Genomic DNA, 10,637 nt, shown 5'->3' with positions numbered 1-10,637 from the left:
GTCAGTCAACAAGCACTTATTAAACACCCACTGTGTGTTAGGCACTGTGCTAAGTTGTGGGGATACAAAGAAAGGCAAAAGACAGTTTCTGCTCTCAAGGAGCTCATGGTCTAATGGGAGAGATACCATGCAAACAACTATATACAAACACAATAGATACAGGATAAACTAGAGGTGAACAACAGAGGGAAGGCGCTAGAATTAATGGAATATGGGAATAAGGCTTCCTGTAGAAGGTGAGGTTTTTAGCTGGGACTAGAAGGAAGCCAGGGAAGCCAGGGAGCGGAGATGAGGAGGGAGAGCCTTCCAGGCATGAGGGACACCCAGTGATAATGTCCTAAGTTGGGAGATGGTAGTGTTTTTGTTTCGTTTTGTTTGAGCAACATCAAGGAGGCCAGCTACCACTGGATCACAGAGAACATGGAGGAGAATAAGGCGTTCAGAGATCGGAAAGGTAAGAGGCAGTCAGTTATTTTGAATTGCAAAAAGAAGATTTTATGTTTGATCCTGGAACTGAGAGGGAGCTACTGAATAGAGGAGGGACACGGTCAGTTGTTGTTATTGTGTTTGTCCTTCATTCTCGAAGAGGACCGTGACATCAGGGAGAGGATGACATGACTTGCAGTTGACTTTGATTTGAGTGAGGGAGGGCTGTGCAAGGTCACCAGCCTCACTTTCTCCTCCAGATGGCCCAGGATGCAATGGGAGACCCTGGCCCTTTTACACTAAGGTCTTTACAGGTTCTCACTTTGAGTGAGGTAATGTCCATTCAGTGAACAGGCCTCTTTAAGAAGTGAGTCTAGGGATGGTCCCTTTAATCCCCCCCCCAAAAAAAAATCAAACTGGGAGGGGAAGATCCTCAGGGTTGCTGGCCAAAAGAGAAACAGTTACTATTTACATTCACTCTGAACAAGGAAGGCCCAGACAACTGGAGGATGGGCTGGAGAGGGAGAGACTTTAGGCATAGAGACCTGCCAGTAGGTTATTACAATGGTCCAGGTGTGAGGTGATGAGGACCTGTAGCAGACAGGTGGCAGTGTCAGAAGAGAGAAAACCATTTGATTCACAACCCTGGGAAGCAGGTGCTGTTATCATTCCCATTTTACAGTTGAGGAAACTAAGGTTAAGTGACTTGCCCAAGGTTACACAGCTAGTGTCTGAGGCCAGAATTGAACTCAGGTTTTTCTGACTCCAGGCCCAGTCCTAACTGCCTCTTCTAGGTCAGGGTGTTCGTCCTTCGTTTTAGAAAAGGACCAATGCCATCACAGGTGATGTCTTGACTCGTGTGTGATTTGGATTGGAGCGAGGCAGAGTTGCACAAAGTCGTCAGTCTCCCTCTCTCTCCCAGGATCATCAAAGTCCAGCAGCAAGACAAAAGTCAAGATGACTGGCAATGGCCCAGAATGCACTGGATGCCCTTGGCATCTTTGATGTCTGACCAAGGTCTAAGCATTCCACGTCGCCTGCTTTGGCTGCCCTCATGGCCGTTGGAACAAACTGTCCTCATCTGTCCATTCTGCTAGGGAAAGTCTTCACCTGCTTGGGGCACATATACCCCTTTTCACCACGGGGGTTGAGGCCTGTCGGTTACCTCAGCCTTATTTAGTCTGCTTGCCTGTTTTTGTCTGTTTTGCTGGTGTGTGGCCGCTACTGTACATGCTGCAGCTCCTTGGAGTCACAGGTGAGAGCTGGGTGACAGGCGGACACTAAAAGTGGACACTAAAGGTGAAAAAGCTCAGCAAACCCTCACATCAGAGGTGCTAGTTCCCCCTGAACATCCTGGTGACGGTGACACTTGTTGGCCCGAGCCTTGAAATATCAGTAGAGCTGGAACTGATAGAGGAGAACATGTCGAACTGGGAAAGAATTGTGAGCAAAAAGTCAAGAACGAGAAAGAGAAAACCAAAATGACTAGGAAAGGAGAAGGATAAGTAAGGACTAGGTTGTGGAAGGCCTTGGATGCCAAGCAGAGGAGATTAGACAAGGTATAGAAGAAGGAAACACGATACTATTAAGGTTTAGAGTATAAGATTGACATTATGAAAATACTTTTTAAAGAACCTCTTTAGTGAATTATTATTCATTGAAAGGAGGTAGAGTTGAGAGATCTGGATTAGGATTGAGTCCCAGGTTCTAACCCTGGATCTCTCACTGACTGACTATCTAATTTTGCGCAAGTCCCTTTATGTCTTCAAGACTCAGCTCCCTCTTCTAGAAAGGGAGTCTCCTGAGTAAAGGCCAAAATGGGCTCTGCTTCGGAGCATCTTTCCTGGGATTAGTTCATAGAACAATAAGGGAGACCCCAGGATGTAACAGATGGAAAACCCCACATTTGCCCCTGTTCCCTGCCAGGATTCTCAAAGGAACAATTTGTCAGCCATAATGTGATGTTATTAGCACAAATCAAAATTGTCCGCAATTGTTGAAATTTATGTCGGTGCCTCCTGGCTCTGAAGTCAAAATGACATTTAAATAGGGCCATGTACTGTACAAAGAGAATGAAGCTGTTAGGTGGAGGCTTACAGGCAGTTTCTTGGAGCTAATGCCTGGTACTTCTCACAGGTGATTTGCTCCCCAAAAACCTAACAATAGACACCAAAGATCCAAACTGTCCTCATTAAAGGCAAACAGTAACTGGTAGATTTTATCCCAAAGACAGACATTTTTGTTAAATGGATTTCTTTACCCCAGCTGCCAGCAAAGATGGTGTCTTTCTGGTGAATACTATTAAAGGGCTAATTCTGCCCTTGGTGGGGAGGGAGGAAACCTTTTTTAAAGCTTCTTCCTCTTGGATAAAGTTTGCATGAGCAATGTAGCTGTAGTCACCAGCCTGGAAGAGACAGGGAAGGCTTGATCAGGAAAGGTTTGTGCAGCAGGATGGCACCATTAGTATTGATGGAGTAGATGGTCACCCTATATGATGGATGCCACTTCCCCCCCAACTCTCTCTTTCTCTCTTTCTCTCTCTCTGTCTCTCTCTCTCTCTCTCTCTCTCACACACACACACGCACACACACACACACACACACACACACACATACACACACTCCCCATTGACACTTCACATTACCACCTTCCCCTTCTCCATTCTCTGTCACAGAAGGAACCATTTTATGAAGGACCCCATCAAAATGGACATATGTTGCTTGGGAAAGTACGCAGATGGGAGGAAAGACTGGGAACTAGCTCTTTGCCATTATTCATTCTCTCCTTTCTCTTCTCCCTGTCATCACCCTAGTATAAGCCTTTACTACCACCTGCCTTGGCTAGTGCAATGGCTTTTTACAAAATTTCTCACTTCCACTCTCTTCTCACCCCATCCCACCCCCGTCCATTCTTTCCAGTGACACAATGATCTTCCTCTTGCACAAATCCGGTCACACCATGCCTTTGTTCTAAAACCTTCAATGGCTCTCTCTTGCCCCCTCAAGCAAAATGAAACTTTAAGATTTCTTTTGGCCTGGCATCTCATCCACTGGTGCCAGGCTACCTTTCCAGCCCGATTCTCTCCCAAAGTCTCTTTGCTTCAGTCTGACTGAGCTATTTTCCCACCCTTTGAACAAACACTCCACATTTTTGCCTCTATGCCTCTGCTAAGGTTAATCCCTTGTCTGAAATACCCTCTCTCCTCTTCCTTTGCTTGTTGAATTACTATTCTTCCTTTAAGGTTCAATTTGAATTCCATGTCCTCTACGAAGCCCTCCTGTTAGTACTGAGCAATCTTTCTACCTTTCTGACCTCATACATCATTTTGTTTTCACCTATCTAATGCAATTATATAACATGGTATACTACAGTGATCTGTGTTTGTCTTATCCCCTTACTAAACTGTAAGGTCTAGTAAGTATATTATATAAACTGGGATTCTCTCTCAGAATCCTCAACATCTTAAATTCAACATGTCCAATCATACAGGTCTCCTCTCCACTCGGTTAGGTGGTGTAGTGGGTAGGACTCTAAGCCTGAAGGCAGGAAAATCTGAGTTTAAATATGTGTGACTCACTAGCTCTGTGACCCTGGACAAGTCACTTAACCTTAGTTTCCTCAACTGTAAAATGGGGATAATAACAGCACTGACCTCCCAGGGCTATTGTGAGGATCAAATGAGATAATACTGGTATTGTTTGGCATAGTGCCTGACACACAGTAGGTGCTATGTAAGTGCTTATTCCCTTCCCCTGACAAACCCATTTCTTCAATACTAGGCTCTGTGCTAGGTAGACATAGTACAGCACCAAGTACACACACACACACACACAAAGTATATATAACAAGTATGTTAAGTATACAAAGATAAAAGTGAAAGTGAAGTCTCTGCTTTCAAGGAGTTTACATTCCATGGGAGAAGACAACATGCACATATATTGGTATGTGCAAATTGGATGCAAAGTGAATTTAGGGGTAAAGGCTCCAGTGACTGTGAGGATCATGAAAGGCTCTATGTAGAAGGTGGCGTTGGACCTGGGTGTTGAAGGAGACCACAGGTTGCAAGAGGTAGCAATGAAGAGGAAGAACATTGTGGCCATAAGGGACAGCCAATGAACAAAGCACAGAGATGAGAGATGGTGAGGGGAATAACAATGCCAGTAAGATTGGGCCATAGTGTGCATGATGTAAGGGTGGAAAGGTAGCATGGGGCCAGGCTGTGGAGAGCTTCACTTGCTAGAGTAATAATCTCACACAGAGCATAATCTCCAGTAATGCTTCCTCTCTCTGAATTTCCACAGTACCTATAGTCTTTATTGACAAGCTAGCATGCAATTCTATACAATTGTAATGTTTCCTCATTTTGTGTATCTTTTTTATACAAATCAGCAGTGTGTTGGTAAATGTTTAACAATTAGCTTTTGGGAGAAAAAAAATTACATGTCACATACTTTTAAGTTTAATTTGCTTTATTGGAATGTCCTCTATCATTTTCTTAAGCCTGGATAATGAAATAAATCAAGCCTTGGTTTGTAGCATTTGCTGATATCTGAGGTGTAATTTGTTCATAATGAAAATTTAACAATTAGCTCTCATGGGCTGGTTCGAGCCTGCTCCAACACACCCCTGCTCTAACTACACTTCATTCTCCTAAAACTCGGGACCATACCCTGCTTCTTCTGTATTCCTCACATAGCAACTGTTCAGCAGTGCCACTGCTCTGGCCTAGAGCCAGAAGGTGTGGGTTTAAACCCCATCTCAGCTACTTATTAGCTATGTGACCTTGGATAAAACATTTAGCTTTAGAAAAACTTCCAGAAGGCAAGGGCTGATGAATTTTTATCTTTGTATTCCTAGAGTCTAGTAAAAAAACAAAAAAAAACAACTGGCACTTAAATATTGCTTTAAGGTTTACAAAGTATATTATAAATATTATCTCATTTCATCCTCACAACAGCTCTGGGACAGAGGTGCTATTATTATCTCCATTTTACAGATGAGGAAACTGAGGCAAGCAGAAGTAAAGTGACTTGCCCCGGGTTACGCAGCTAGTAAGTGGCTGAGGCTGGATTTGAACTCAGTTGTTCCTGACTCAGCTCTATCTGCTTTGTGTTGATGCCTCAACACAAAGAACAGTGCCTTACAAACAACAAATGCTCAGATGTTTGTTAAAGTGAATTAGAGCCGGGGAGGAATCTTGGAGATCATCCAGTCCAGCCCTCATTTTACAGGGAAGGAAACGGGGATCCAGAGAGATGAAATGACTTTTTTTTAGGCCCCAGGGGTAGTTAAATTAGGGAGCTTGGATCTGAACCCAGGTTTCTTGATTTAAAATCCAGGGCTTTTTCTATTTTACTGGGCTGTGTTGTGAAGAGCAAAAGAGAACATCCTGTAGCCAAGAAAGTCTCTTTTTCTTTTGCCAGTGAGCTCCATTTAACAAAATTCCATGACAATGAAATTATTTTGGTTGCTCTATGGAGCTTGTAATGAAGGGATTTTATCTCCCCCCTCACAAAGGAACCAATGATAGGAAAGTAAAATGATGTCTATTTCTAGAGGGAACTATGTTGTTGGGATTTTCTGTGATAGCAACTCTAAGAGGTTATGGCTTTAGTGCCTTAAAACACAGAATTTTGCTTCCCCTTAAAAATGTTTCCTTTAAAACAGCCTCAGCCCTAAATGAAGCAGATGAATAACGTGTAATAAATTAGACCTTGAGTGTCACTTACTGCAGAAAAGAGAAACATGAAAATCAGGATTATAGCTTGGGAGTCTCAAGGGACCTTAGGAATTATGTAGTTTAACCCCTCACTTTACAGGTCCAAGGTCACAGAGGTGGCAGACCAGGATTCAAATCCAGGTCTTCTGATTCAGTATGTTTCCTCATATTTATGCTACGTTGTCTCCTTCCTATGCACCGGCCTGGTTGTAACAGTGAAGGTGCCTCAGTGGAAAGAAATAGGTTTGAATCTTGACTCTTACATTTATTGGCTATGTGCATCTGAGAGCACAGTCCTTCATACATTGTGAGTGGTCAGCAAATGTGTCACTGAGGCCAATTGTGAACTGAAGTGTGATGACCTTAAGCTGTACTTTCTTAATAACCCCTATCTATGAATGAATGAAAAAGCACGTCAGTGCATTCTGTGTGCAAAATGTTGGGAATATAATCATAAAAACAAGACAGTCCTGACTCTTAAGGAGCCCATATTTAACAGGGAAAGAGAATACATGGAAATTTCAGTTGGGAGTCAAAACCGAAGGCCCCATGGATCCTTAGGGTTCAGTGGCCAATGCAATAGCTACATTATTTGAAAGTAATAAGATTGCATTTATTTCAATATATTCTATAAGTCTATGTAATGAATTACATTAGTAATTCATGAGTAAGTTGGTCAATTCTCCTTCACAGGTTGGGAATTAAAGATCATGGGAAACAATGCATTGGTTTTTAGTGAACACTGAGTAACGAGGGGAGTGCTTAAGATACATGGAGGAAGATCTGCCTCCCCCAAGCACATTCCCGCCAATGCTATTTGTGGAGTGGAAAGGCTGCTAACCATCGATACCTCATGGGGTAGCTGGTTAGCAACAGAAAGGGGAAGTGGGCTCTTACCTATAAAAGTGTTTCCCAAAGATAAAACTACACATGCATTAAGCAACAAATGACCCTCATATTAATTAGCCTGTAATGGGACCGAGAAGCTGTTGTCAGTGCCAGGGCATGAATAATAATAAAATAACAGCAGCTTAAATTTATACAAGAATAATAACTGACCTGATGCTGCTATAGTGCTTGAAGGTTTACCTAGCACTTTCCTCCACAATGCCCTTGATAGGTGAGTAATGCAAGGCTTGTGAACCTTTTTTCCCCGAGGACTCAACTTGTGTTGGAGCTGAGGCTCAAACCCAGATCACTGGACTCCAGCCTAGGGCTTTTTCCATTCCATTCTGGCAGGAGGTCACAGGCCATGGTAGGTACAATGACCACTAGGGTCCAGCTTGTGTCAAGGAAAAGATGAGTAGCTCAAGCACAGGTAAGAAGGGGTGGTGGAGACCTCCGGCCTGCAGCAGGGTAGACAGAGACAGCAAGGTTTTCAAGGAACCAGTAAGGACACCACAACACGGTGAGGCCAACTGTGGGGCCAGGCTGAGGTCAGGGGATTAGGTAGGTTGTCAGGGACCGAGTCAGCCAGGCAACAGGAACACATTCTAAGGTGGTTTGATTGATCTGTGAAGTCACCTCCTGCCTTTGTTTGGGGCTTTTCTGTGCATATTTTGAGGCTGGACCAATCTTAGTGGAGTTCAGCTATGGGAAAACAGTTGAAGGACAGCAGCACGTGGCAGGGGAAGGACTGAAAGTATCTTGAAGGCTGCTCAGAACATGGTAAGGATGATCTGGGCTTTTGGAATCAGCCTTAAAGAAAGAAGTCTAGAATAGTGGAAAAGAGAGTGAATCTGGAGTTAGATCTCAGTTTAAATCTTGGATCTGTTACTTACTAGCTGTGTGACAACAGGTAAGTCCTTTCACTTTTCTGGGCCTCAATTTCCTTATCTTTATGTAAAGTGAGGAGAGTTTTCATTTGAGGGCTCTTCAAAGGACTTATAAGATGGGTCTTTTGGACCAGCTGCGCCAGTGGCACATCTTGGTCAATATCCTCAGCAGCAACAATCTTTTGGGGACGGATTTATTTGATTTTTAGAAACAACCAGAAGTTATTTTCAGCAGGATTTGGTGAAAAGAGTTACTATCATAAATAATGAGGTAGGTATTTGGGGACTGGCTCATAAACTGGCACTGAAGGCAGTAGTTTAAAAAAAAAATTGAGCAGTTACACCAGTGGAAGTGAAGAGTCTCCCATAGTGAGCTGCCAAAAGAACTCTGGGATTAGAGCTGGAAGACCTATGTTCAAATCCCCTCTCTGCAGTTTAAAAGCCTTTGTGACCATGGATGGGCAAGTCATTTTACGTCTGTGTGACAACTTCTTCATCTGTAAAATAAAGGGGTTGGACTCCATCACAAAAGTTCTTTTCTAAGTCTATATCCTAAGATCAAAGGAATGAAAAATGTTTTGCCCAGACCTGTGATTGCAGTGGCCTAAGGCAGTGGTGTGTAACTCAAACAGTAACAAGGGGGTTGGGGAGGAAGGGGGCATTAGACTATACTGCAGACTGCATATTGACTTAGAAAACCACATGTTAATGCTATTATGTTCTATTGTATTTTTATTTTGTTAAACATTTTTAATTACATTTTAATTTGGTCTGGTAGCACTCGGGAGTGTCGTGGGCATGGGTCACTCGTGGCTGGTGTTGTCTGACACGGTGTAGGGGACTCCCATTGTGGGAAGTGGCAACTCATTTATAATTTATGACTTTTAGAGAGTTGTCTGGGGACACTGAGAAATTAAGTGACTTGTCCATATATACAGCTGTTATACAGGGTCTCCCAAAAGTCTTCGTGCAAACCCCCCCCCAAAAAAACTCTAAGACTTTCCAGTTACCTTGTCTGTCTGAGGCAGGATTTAAAAACCCCAGCCTTGAACAAGTTGTGGTATGTGAATGTAATGGAATATTATTGCACTATAAGAAATGGTGAGCAGGTAGACTTCAGAAAAACCTGGAAAGACTTGTACGGACTGATGCTGAGTGAAGTGAGCAGAACCAGGAGAGCGTTGTACACAGTAACAGCAACACTGTGTGATGACTGACTTTGATAGACTTGTCTCTTTTCAGCAATGCAAAGATACAAGACAACTCCAAAGGACTCATGATGGAAAATGCTGTCCACATCCAGAAAAGGAACTCTGGAGTCTGAATGCACATTGAAGCATATTATTTGCTCTCTTTTTTTTCTTTCTTCTGCTTTCTTCCATTGGTTCGAATTCTTCTTTACAACATGACGTGAAAATAGGTTATGAATGTATATGTAGAGCCTGTATCAAACTGCATGTCATCTTTGGGGTGGGGGGAGGGGAGAGATGGGGAAAAATTTTGAAACTTAAAATCTTATGGAAGTGAATGTTGAAAACGAAAAATAAATACACTTTAAAAAATCCCAGTTCTCTTGTCTCCAAAAGGTCCTCAAAGACACTATGTCATGCTGCTTTTTATGTGTAGTTAAAGCAGGGCAAAACATGAAGGAGTGGTTATATCCTTTCTCAAACCCAAGAGAACAAGGAATGGAGAGAGAGAAAAAATTAAAACATTGCTAGAGCGGTTCAAAGTAGACTCCACAGGAGTATAGATAGATCCCTTCTTTAGAAGCATTTGCAAAATGCTTATATGTACATGGGATAATTTGCTGCCATCAGTTGGGAAGCAAAACAGATCAGCAGGGAATCCAAATTCAGAGCACCAGAATTGCTTGTAAGCAGGCACCAAATGCATCATCGTGGCCACTTAGTATTTGCTTGGGCTTGGGAGAGCACATCTAGGGTTAGAGCTGGAAGGGAACTTGGAGATTATCTAGTCCAAACACTTCATTTTTACAAAGAGGCAAATTGAGTCCTTAAAAGTTGTGAAGCAAATTGCCGAAAGCCTCATCGGTAGTAAGGAAGTGAGTCCGGCTTTGAACCTAGGTCTTTTGTTTCCAAGTCCAATGTCAGCATGATAAGAGCCCCCAAACGAATGCCTGGGGTCCATTTTTGGACAGCAAAGGTGCTCATGGCTAGAAATGGTAGTTAGCAGGAGGGCCTTTTGGCCTAATGGAAGGAGCCCTGAATCTGGAGTCAGAGGACACCACTCTATAACTTACTCTAATCTCTTGGCAAGTCATGGCCTGAGTTTTTTTCATCTCAGGGAGCTGGACTAGATTTCTAAGGTCCTTTCCAGCTCTAAAATCCCACTTTTCTAAAGATGTCACAGCCATTTTTTCTTCTCATTCACTCTGCAGGTGATGGAATTCAAACATTTACTTCAGGAAACACAAGGTGCTTGGCACTGCTCTATTAAAATGGGCTGCCCAGATTTCACTTCACAGGTGTTGAAAAGAGGTCAATAACACTAAAAAGGAGTCATTTCACCATATGTTTACATACAAACAAGGCTTCCAGTGGGATTCATTTCCTTTTTTGACTAGATTGTCCTCAACTAGAATAAAGCTGCCATTTTCACTTCAAAATGCAATCTGAGATTTCAGGGCACAGATGGGAATACATCAGATCATGGGGTAAGACCCTAGATTTTCACTGGTGTTAAGCCTCAGGTAG

This window comes from Phascolarctos cinereus, unplaced genomic scaffold (genome assembly GCF_003287225.1).
Source record: "Phascolarctos cinereus isolate Bilbo 61053 unplaced genomic scaffold, phaCin_HiC Scaffold_3;HRSCAF=262, whole genome shotgun sequence".
In the NCBI taxonomy this organism is placed as follows: domain Eukaryota; kingdom Metazoa; phylum Chordata; class Mammalia; order Diprotodontia; family Phascolarctidae; genus Phascolarctos; species Phascolarctos cinereus.
Note: the sequence above shows the minus strand (reverse complement) of the source record.